Below are 10,800 nucleotides of genomic sequence, written 5' to 3' on the forward strand. Positions count from 1 at the left end.
GATCCCCTGCTTGCGGGAGCTAGTAGCTCGGGTGGCAAGACAAGTCATGCAACCAGGGGCCCCAGCTGATCCTGTTCAGGTACTCCTACAAAGGGAAATAGAGCTAGAGGAAGAAGCCTATGTAAACCCGTGGCAAAAGCCCAACTGATAGCACATTCTAAAAAGAAAAAGGGTGGATTGAGAGAAATGATTCTTAAGGAGTCCATTTAGAATGTGCTGACACAGAAAGAACGTGCAAAGCAACTTGCAGGGCAACGTATAAACCAATTTGCAAAATCAGGATGAAACAATAGCTTGCTGATTAAAGAAGCGATACGGGTAACGGGAAGACATGCTTAACGGTTGAACAATAACGGTGTTAATGCGCTGAGGCTGATAAGTGGGCCAAAGGGTAGTCACATTTGTAATTTTGTAATGAGATTAAGGAAGAATGTCTGCACCTCACATGGGTGCAACTCACAAAGTCGTAAACAAGTAGGGTATAAAAAACTGTGCAAAGTGTAATTCGGCACTCAATCTAGCAGGAGCTGGTTGGGTCCGACTCTGCAGACTCGAAAAATAAAGTTTACCGTTCTGCAAATTGCTGAGACTCAGTGTGTTTCTGACACTTGTGTAGCGTTTATCGTTTTTTTATCACTGCTGGGCTCAACTGTTAACTTTTCATTAAGTGTGCATAAAAACATTTCCCATCGTTTTTGATAAACCTTTAACTCCACAAACCTGGGTACCGTGCGCCCCCAACCCCACTCATGTCCTGTGCCACAGTCACAATTTTAATCAGTTCTCTTTTAACCCATGAGGGTGGGAGATGGAAGTAGGGAGAGAAAGGTGGGGGGGGGGGTCAGTGAGAAGCTGAGAAACATGATTTAACAAAATGGAGTGCCATCACCTCCACGCGGTTCCAGGACACTTCCCCAGGTCACACGCCCATCACGTCAGTGCCCAAATCAGCCTGCCTGCGTCTTTCTTCGGCAAACGTGAGGAGGATCCCCTAGGCAGGCAGGTAGAGTAGAGCCGGGACCCCATAGCCGGCTTCACCCATCCCCTGCTCTAACAATAATCCTATTCAGCAGGTAGAGGGAACTCATCTTGAGCAAGCTCAGGGGTGGGAACAACCAGGGAGAAATGGGAAGGGTGGGGGGGGGGTGTTCACTCAGGCAAAGTCATAGGACCTGGATAGAAATGCCATAATATCAGTGGGACAGCGCACTAAATGTACTGAGATGGAGGTCGGTCCGTTACCACTGGGTTAACTCTTTCCTCACCGCAGACTTCCAACGTAGATATAGCTTGATCACGGAGGATGTAAGGAATGGTGAAGGATACAACGGGAGAAGTTGGAGGGGAGATAGAATGGGAGAGTGTGGGTCAGAGATGCAATGGGAGAGTTTGAGGGAGATGAAATGAAACGGGAGAGGTTGAGGAGTTACAACAGAAGTGGGTGGGAGAGGAAAATGCAGGAATTGAATCTCCTGAATGTGAAAAGTCAGATTTGTGGTAATTCATCGAGACTCATTGTGAAACAGATCTGCTAGTGACCACATGTGGGTCAAAATGACCAAATCATATATATGACTGCTAAATCAGTTGGGCTCACAGATAAGCTACAGCCTGAATTCTCACACCAATTATTCTGTTGTCGGGCATTTGGACAGGTGTCATCAGCTGACCATCCTGAACCAGGACTAGATTCTGGTGCAAATCAAATCCTGGGCTAAATATTTGGTTGAGAATTCTCCATGCAAACACACCAGCCTTTATAACTCTATTTTATTGCCAACACTTGGATCAATGGTACCAGGAATGCCCAACCGGCAGTGGTCAAAAGGTCAAAATCTATTTGCACTTTAATATTTTAAGTAAGGCAAGCTAATATTGGGGCGGGTAACAAAAACCTCAGATAGCTTTGAAAGGACAGAAAGGGTTGCAGTTAGGAAAATGCCAGAATAAAAAGATGGGTGGGGTGGGAAAGGTCTGGGTCGAAGAGTTGGAGGACAGAGATCACAGAGGGGGAGCATTGAGAGAGGGTTACTTATTATACCTTCCCTATTCTTCTTTCTATCCCACGAGTGTCCAGTAGACTATTCACTTCAATCAGTTTTCACATGGTGTTATCAATTATAGGCCATTTAGTCCACTGAGGTTTTGTCAGCTTTCAGAGCAATGCCAATAGCCCCACTCCCCGAATAAATCCCTCTCACATATGACCATTGAGCTCTTCCCCTCTCCCATTCTCTGCCCACCCTCCTACACTACGGAGTGACTCGCATCGGTCAATTAACCAACCAGCCTGCACATCTTTGGGATGTGGCAGGAAACCAGAGCCTCCAGCAGAATCCCACATGGTCGCAGGGAGAAAGGTCCAAAATCATCTGGAGGTCAAGGTTGAATTTGGGTCTCTGAAACCATGAGGCAGCGGTGCCCACCCCCCCAGGCCTGTGCACACACCACTCCCAGTGGGAAAGGCAGCTCACCATCCAGGGCAGAAAGAGACAAGGTACCGAATGCCAGCACCCACGTCCTTGGACATCTGAGTTGACTGTGTTGTGGCAAAGTTGGAAAATTGTTAATTAGTTTATTATTGTCACATATACTAAGGGGCAATGAAAAAAAAAATTTTCATGCCATCCATACTGATTATTTCATCTCATCAGCCACAGATGACTGTGAAGCCAAGTCTTTGGGTATATTTAAAGTGAAGGGTGATAGGTTCTGAATCACAGCAAGCAGGCAGCGGAGTAAGTTGCTGGTTTTTCGGGGAAAAAGTTCAGATTTTTTTTCACACAACTTGGGATTAAAGAGGCATGACTGCACAGGCGTGTGACCTCAGAGCGTGGAAGATTTAAAAAGAACACCACCATATCCAGCGGGCAGCGGAATGAACAGGTACAGAGTGATAGGGCTTTGGCTCAACAGGCTTAGGCGGAAACGGGAAGAGGCTTTCTGCGACTGCTGAGTCTTACAGTAAAGTGGTAGGTTACAGATTTACTTATTTAGAGCTACAGTAGCATTAGAGGTGTGCATTTAGGATTAGCGCTGTGCCTGGAGTGCCAGACGTGGGGACCTTGGGAGACTCCAGCCTCCCCCAGGATTACATCTGCTCCAGATGCAATGAGGTGAAGCTCGCTAGGGACTGTGTGAGGGATCTGGAGCAACAACTTGATGACCTTCAACTTATTAGAGAAAGTGAGGAGGTGATGGATAGTACCTATAGAGAAATAGTTGACAGCACCTCCGTGACAGTCCCCCTCGGGAATTGATATATAGTTTTAGATACTGTTGGAGAGGTTGACCAGACAGAGGAAGATCACAATGAACGGGACTCTGACACTCTGCCCAATGCTGTGATCAAGACAGCAAGGAGAAATGCAGTCGTTATAGGGGATTCCATCGTGAGGGGAACAGACAAGAGATTCTGTGAGCCGACAAGGATACCCGAATGGTGTGTTGCCTCCCTAGTGCCAGGGTACGAGATATCTTGGATCGGGTCCACAGTATTCTGAGGAGAGAGGGCAAGCAACCAGAAGTCTTGGTACATGTTGGTACCAATGACATCGACAGAAAAAGAGAGGAGGTCCTGAAGGAAGATTACTGGGAGCTAGGAAGGAAGTTGAAAAGCAGGACCTCTAGAGTAATAATCTCAGGGTTACTGACTGAGCCACGTGCTAATGATGGTAAGAATAGCAGAATGAAGCAGATGAATGTGTGGCTGAGTAACTGGTGCAGGGGGCAGGGCTTCAAATTCTTAGATCACTGGGATCTATTTTGGGGGAGGCATGACTTATACAGAAACGATGGGTTACACCTGAACTCAAAGGGTTCTAATACCCTGCTGGGAATGTTTAATATAGCTGTTAGGGAGGGTTTAAGTAAGTGGGCAAGGGGAAGGAAACCAGGGTGTTAGGGTCAAGGAAGAGGAAAGTAGAAATAAGTCAAGGATACTGTGCAGCAAAGATGGCAAGAAGGACAGGCAGGTGAATAGACAGGATAATTTGCTGTGAGATAGAAATATAACAAATTCAGTAATGGATACTGATCTAAGTGTACTATACTTAAATGCCCGCAGCATTAGAAATAAAGTGGATGACCTTTTTGTACAGCTACAGGTTACAAGATATGGCATAGTGACCATCACTGAGTCATGGCTAAATGATGGATGTGATTGGGTGCTGAATGTCCAAGGATACACAGTGTATAGGAAAGATAGGAGGGTAGGTAAAGGGGGTGGCGTGGCCCTGATGGTGAGCAACGATATCAAATCACTAGAAAGAACGGACATAGGATCTGAAGAAGTAGAATCCTTATGGGTCGAGTTAAGAAATAACAAGGGTAAAAAGACACTAACAGCAGTTATATACAGGCCTCCAAACAGCAGCCAGGATGTGGACTACAAGTTACAGCTGGAAATAGAAAAAACATGTCAGAAGGAAAATGTCAAGATAATTATGGGGGATTTTAATATGAACGTGGATTGGGGAAGTCAGGAAAGTACTGGGTCTCAGGAGAGGGAGTTTGTAGAATGCCGACAGGATGGCGTTCTGGAGCAGCTTGTCCATAAGCCCACCAGGGGATCGGCTGTTTTGGATTGGGCGCTGTGTAATGAGCCTGAGGCGATTAGGGAGCTAGAGGTAATGGAACCCCTTGGAAGTAGTGATCATAATATGATCGAGTTCAGTTTCAAATTTGAAAAGGAGAAGCTGGTATCAGGTGTATCAATATTTCAGTGGAACAAAGGAAATTACGGTGGTATGAGAGAGGAACTGGCCCAAGTTGATTGGAAAAGTAAGCTAAATGGAGGGACAGAAGAGCAGAATTGGATGAAATTCCTACAAGAAATAAGGAAAGTGCAGGAAAAATATATTCCAAGAAAAAAGACAATCATAAAAGGAAAAATGACATGAATGTGGCTAACGAGAGAAGTTAAGGCTAAAATAAAAGCAAAAGAGGCAGCATACAAGGAAGCAAAAATTAGTGGGAAAACTGAGGACTGGACGAACTTTAAAAATTACAGAAGATAACTAAGAAAGTCATTAGGAAAGAAAAGATGAATTATGAAAGGAAATTGACAATTAACATAAAAAAGGACACTAAGTTTTTTTAAATATATGAAGAGTAAAAGAGTGACACAGGCAGATATCGGACCTATTGAAAAGGATGCTGGAGAAATTATAATGGATAACAAAGAGATAGCAGAGGAACTAAAGAGTATTTTGCATCAGTCTTCACAGTGGAAGACATTAGCAACATAGCTGATAACCAGAGGTCTCAGGAAATAGAATTAGGTACAGTCAAGATTACTGGAGAGAAAGTGCTTGGGAAGCTAAATGGACTAAGGATAGATAAGTCTCCCAGACTGGATGAAGTGCATCCACGGGTTCTGAAGGAGGTGGCTTTGGAGATTGTGGAGGCATTGGAAATAATCTTCCAGGAATCAGTAGACTCTGGCACGGTTCCGGAGGACTGGAAGGTTGCAAATGTAGTTCTGTTGTTTAAGAAAGGGGGGAGACAGTAAAAAGAAAATTACAGACCTATTAGTCTGACATCGGTAGTTGGAAAATTATTGGAGTCGATCCTCAAGGCTGAGATTATGAATTACCTTGAGGTGCATGACAAGATAGGCCCAAGCCAGCATGGTTTCATGAAGGGAAGATCCTGCCTCACCAACCTATTGGAATTTTTTGAGGGAATCTCAAATAAGATTGACAAGGGAGAGGCTGTGGATGTTGTGTATTTGGATTTCCAAAAGGCCTTTGATAAGGTGCCGCATAAGAGGCTGCTTAATAAGATGAGGGCCCAAGGAATTACAGGAAGGATATTGGAATGGGTGCAGCATTGGCTGATAGGCAGAAAGCAAAGAGTGGGAATACAGGGATCCTATTCTGGTTGGTTGCCGCTAGTGGTGTTCCGCAGGGGTCGGTGTTGAGGCCGCTTCTTTGTACACTGTATATCGATGGATTAAATGTTTTTGTGGCTAAGTTTGTGGATGACACCAAGATAGGTGGAGGAGCAGGAAGTGTTGAAGAAACGGAAAGGCTGCAGCGAGACTTGGTCAGTTTAGGAGAGTGGGCAAAGAAATGGCAGATGAGATACAATGTTGAGAAATGTACAGTTGTACATTTTGGAAGAAGAAACAATCGGCATATTATTATTTAGATGGGGAGAAAATTCAAAAATCAAAAATTGGAAGTGCAAAGGGACTTGGGGGTCCTAGTGTAGGATACCCTAAAGGTTAACCACCAGGTTGGATCAGCAGTAAGGAAAGCGAATGCTATGTTGGTATTCATTTCAAGAGGAATAGTGTATAAGAGTAAGGAGGTTGATGAGGCTGTATGGGGCACTGGTGAGACCTCATTTGGAATACTGTGTGCAGTTTTGGGCCCCCTATCTTAGAAAGGATGTGCTGATGTTGGAGAGAGTTCAGAGAAGATTCACTAGGATGATTCCTGGAATGCAGGGACTAACATATGAGGAGCATTTGTCGGCTCTTGGACTGTATTCATTAGAGTATAGAAGAATGAGAGGGGATCTCATAGAAACATTTCGAATGTTGAAAGGGTTGGACAGAGCAGATGTGGAAAGGCTCTTTCCCTTGGTGGGCCAGGGTGGGTATTTTTGAAAACACTGCTCAGGCAGATCAGTGTGGACGGGGTAACCAGAGAAATCTGAAAATGTTGTCAGACGGCAGTGCGCCATTTCGTTGTTTTCCTGAATGCAACCTAACAACTTCAGAACAGACAGTAACCAGACTGAAGGCAGAAGAGTTAGAAATGTACTCAGCAAATACTTTGACCCATAACTTACTGAATAAATAAGTATACTCACTTTGCCCTGTTTTCTGTCCTTGCATGTATGCAAGTACTACTCTGACAATAGATGTGTAACAGCCTAATGTAACATTGTATGGAAATACAAGATAACACTGATGCAGACATTAAAACATTTATACATTTAACAAGGTGCTTTAATAATGCAACAGAGTTAGTCAGTTTTTCGGTTTTTTTGTAATTTATTTTTTTATTGAAGTTCATCATCAAACATTTCCATAAGATGTATTTCAGACATTGTACATATATATCATATAATCATATATATCACAAATCACCCACAAAGTATTTATCTGAGGTACATACTTATAGAAAAGAGTGGAAAGAAAAAACAAGCAAAAGGAAAAAAACTATGTACAAGTAGGGAGTGATCTTTCTTTTTACAACATATTGTGAGAATAAAATCAGACCTATGAGGCATTATGTAGTTAAACCATTTTTCCCAGTATGAATCAAATTGTTCCAAATTGGATAAAATTCTCTTACATTTGATTGGATTTAATAGCCCATTGACATTAAAAGAAATGAATTTTACCTTGTCCTTAGCCATCTGTATTTAACTGTCAACGTACCATTGAAATTAGAATAAAACTTAATCGATCTACTCCCTGAACAAATAAGAACCAAGAAATGCAAATAATAACAAAAATGGCAACGAACGTGTGATTCCAAGGCTGAGGTCCCTAGTAGATGACCCTGCGTTGAGCTAGAGGAAATGTCTAGCTGTGGGGGATAACCCCTCCTACTTGTGAGTTGAGGGCCCCCAATGCAGTATTCATAAATGTCAGTGAACAAATCCATTACACAGAAAAGATTTCCCTCTGTATTCCTCATATATATATATATATATATATACATACACACACATATATACACACACACACACACACACACATATATATATATAAATATATATATATACATACACACACACATTCATACATACACATATATATATTGTCATTTTGGTGGGGAAAAAGGAGTAAGTGAGTGAATAAAGAATAACAACTAAGCAATATAAAATCCACATTATAATAAGTATTTCTCGAGATAGGTATATCACGTCTACTTTTGCTTCCGTTTAGCTTCTCAACATTTTTAAAGTTAGCCAAACCTTATGGCTCTTCTGAAGGGGCTGAGGACTGTCTTTGGGAAACTCCCGGTCTCTTCCTGATATATTTCCCTCGGCCTCCTTCCGTCTCCTGCCTTCTCGATTCTCACACTATTTCCCAAGCGGAGCAGGATAATTCCTCAGTAAGGCTTTCCCTCATTTTGGTGACACTAACAGGCAACCCTCTGGCCTTCATGTCTGTAGTCGCCTCTTCCACCGTCTGGTACAACCATGTCCCGTTGTCCTAAAACACTCGAAGTTTAGCAGGGTACGGAGTTTGAAATCTAATCTTTTTTTGCTTTAGTACTCGCTTTACTTCAGAGTATTCTTTGCGTTTCTGCAGGACCACGGGGGGGGGGGGTAATCTTGGTCGAAATATATTAATTTATCGTCGTAAAACACTCTCTTCTTACGCCAGGCCCTTTGTAGAATCTGCGCCTTGGTGCTGTACCGCAGGAATTTAATTATTATTGAGCATGGCTTTCTATCCTGGGTAGGTTTTGGTACGAACGCGCGGTGGGCTGTCTTGACTTCCAGCTCCAGAGCCGAGGGAAGATCCAGCGCGTCCCGCAGTAACTTTTTAACAAACTCCATCACAGCTTCAAACTCCGCTCCTTCGGGAACATTGTAGATTCTGATATTTTTCCGCCGTGATCTTCCCTCCAGGTCAAGCAGTTTACCTTCTTGGTGATGTATTATTTTTATTGTCTTGCTCAGTATCCGTTCCACGTTTTAAACACGATCTTCCACCTTCTCAATTTGAGTCTCTGCCACCACTATTTTTTGATTAACACTGGTGAGCACAGCCTTAATATCACAGAGCTGCTGCGTTATATCTTTCTGGACCTCCATTATTTCTTTCAGGATTTCGAAGATATTTGCCACTTTGCCTGAACGAGGCCTAGCAGCCGCCTCGCTGGCATGCGGTTGGGTAGGAGAGCCACTCGCTGCACTGCTTTCGGCCGCAGGCTCCGCAGTGTCGCTTTTTTATTTCCATTTCTTCTCCCCATTCCTGCCCGTTTTCAGTTCAAATATTTTTCATAAAATATTATATTTGATGGGATAACGGGGCTTAATACACATTTTTCCGGAGGAGCTAGTGACTTAAACTGCCATTCTCAACAATGACGTCACCGGAACGCGTTAGTCAGTTTTTCAATGTTCGTCGTCAGCCGGGTCAATCAGTCCGTGAACTCCCTGTCGGTTGTCTCCGTATGCTCCCGTATTTGTTTTTTTTTACTTTTAAGTTCTCCTGCATGACAGCCAACAGCTGTCCATCGTTTTAAGTTTTTCTAGTCTGTAACTACACAAACGCCAAACATGTCACTTGTTTTCGGTAGATGTGTCCTGCGCATGCGCAGGAGGAGGAGATTCACCAAAATCTCTGTTTCAATGTGGACAGAGATATTTTAAAAAGCACATAGTGTGGACGCCTATTGTCCTTACATGAAACTGGCGTTTTTAAAATTATCCAGTCTAGTGTGGATGTAGCGTCAGGCAACAGTTAAAATCTCACCCATATATTCATTTAAATTAGGAAGAGATGCAAATAGATGTTTAAAGAATTCAGGATAGTCGGCATTTGGTGCATAGATATTAACCATAACAACTTTTTGGTTATAAAGTAAACCAGCAATTAATAGAAACCTACCATTCGGGTCTGAGATTGTTTCATCGTGAACAAATGAAATCGAGGAGTCTATAAAAATGGATACACCTTTTACACCTTAGCCTGTGAGTTAGAGTGAAATTGTTGTACTTTCCAAAACCTAAACAACGCTGATTATCCTCCTTCCTCACATGAGTTTCCTGGGCAAAGATAATCTGAATATTCAATCTATGAAAAATTTTAAAAATCTTCTTCCGATTAATCAGATGATTCAAACCATTTGTATTCCATGAGATAAAGTTAGTAATATTATCCATTTTATTTGAATAAACCATATGGTATGTAAAGGGTGATGCACCATCAATAACTCACTCTGAGGCGTAAGGCAAGATATCGACTTTTATTGACTGGAAGAAGGAACAAGCAGTGAAGTGACCACCATACTACATCCTGGAGACTGAGAGGCCGGGCTCAGGCCTCGATCGCCTTTATACAGGGGTCAGTGGGAGGAGCCACAGGAGCAGTCAGCAGGGGGTGTGTCCAGACAGGTATATGTAGTTCACCACAAGGGTTAACCTTCCTGCATAGAAAACTCATGAGGGATAAAGTTTAAAGGGGAACCGGAAGTTATGACAATTCAGACATATTTGTAGTTTCAGTTCAGCCCAGATGAAAAAAAAACTAAACTAAGGATAGCCCCACCCACACCCACAAAAGCCGGAAAACTGGCCAATAGAGAGCCAGAAAGCTAACTAGAAACTCCCTTATCCTCCCTCTCTTGAAGGCAAATCTCCAAAATTGAAAAAAGATGCAAAATACCACCGTCAAGACATTGAAAAAGGAATGTCATATTTGCAAAACATTTTGAAAAGCGAGTGTGTTGCCCTTAAGGCATTTATTTAGCTTTATTACATTTTCACTTTAAATAATTCATTTGTAACTATTTTCTAGTTAAAGGTTGATAACTATGTTGCAGTTGCTGAAGGTAAATTCATTATCTGTGATGTATCACGTCATGTGATGATGTCACACCCAGTTTTGCTGCACCTTGTGGGTAAGTTCTGGTTTGGAGAAATGGGAAGGCGGAGACTTGCGTGTGCAGGTTCAACACGAGGACAACTCCATTTCTACTCACTAAGAAACATCATAGAAGCAACGCCTTTTCACTGTAGTGTTCTCATGCAGTGTGTTGGAACTCTGACTAAACACCAAGTTAAACCGGAGTCAATGAGGACAGGATCGCAGTAAGATCAACA

The sequence above is a fragment of the Hypanus sabinus genome, chromosome 2 (genome assembly GCF_030144855.1).
Source record: "Hypanus sabinus isolate sHypSab1 chromosome 2, sHypSab1.hap1, whole genome shotgun sequence".
NCBI lineage: Eukaryota > Metazoa > Chordata > Chondrichthyes > Myliobatiformes > Dasyatidae > Hypanus > Hypanus sabinus.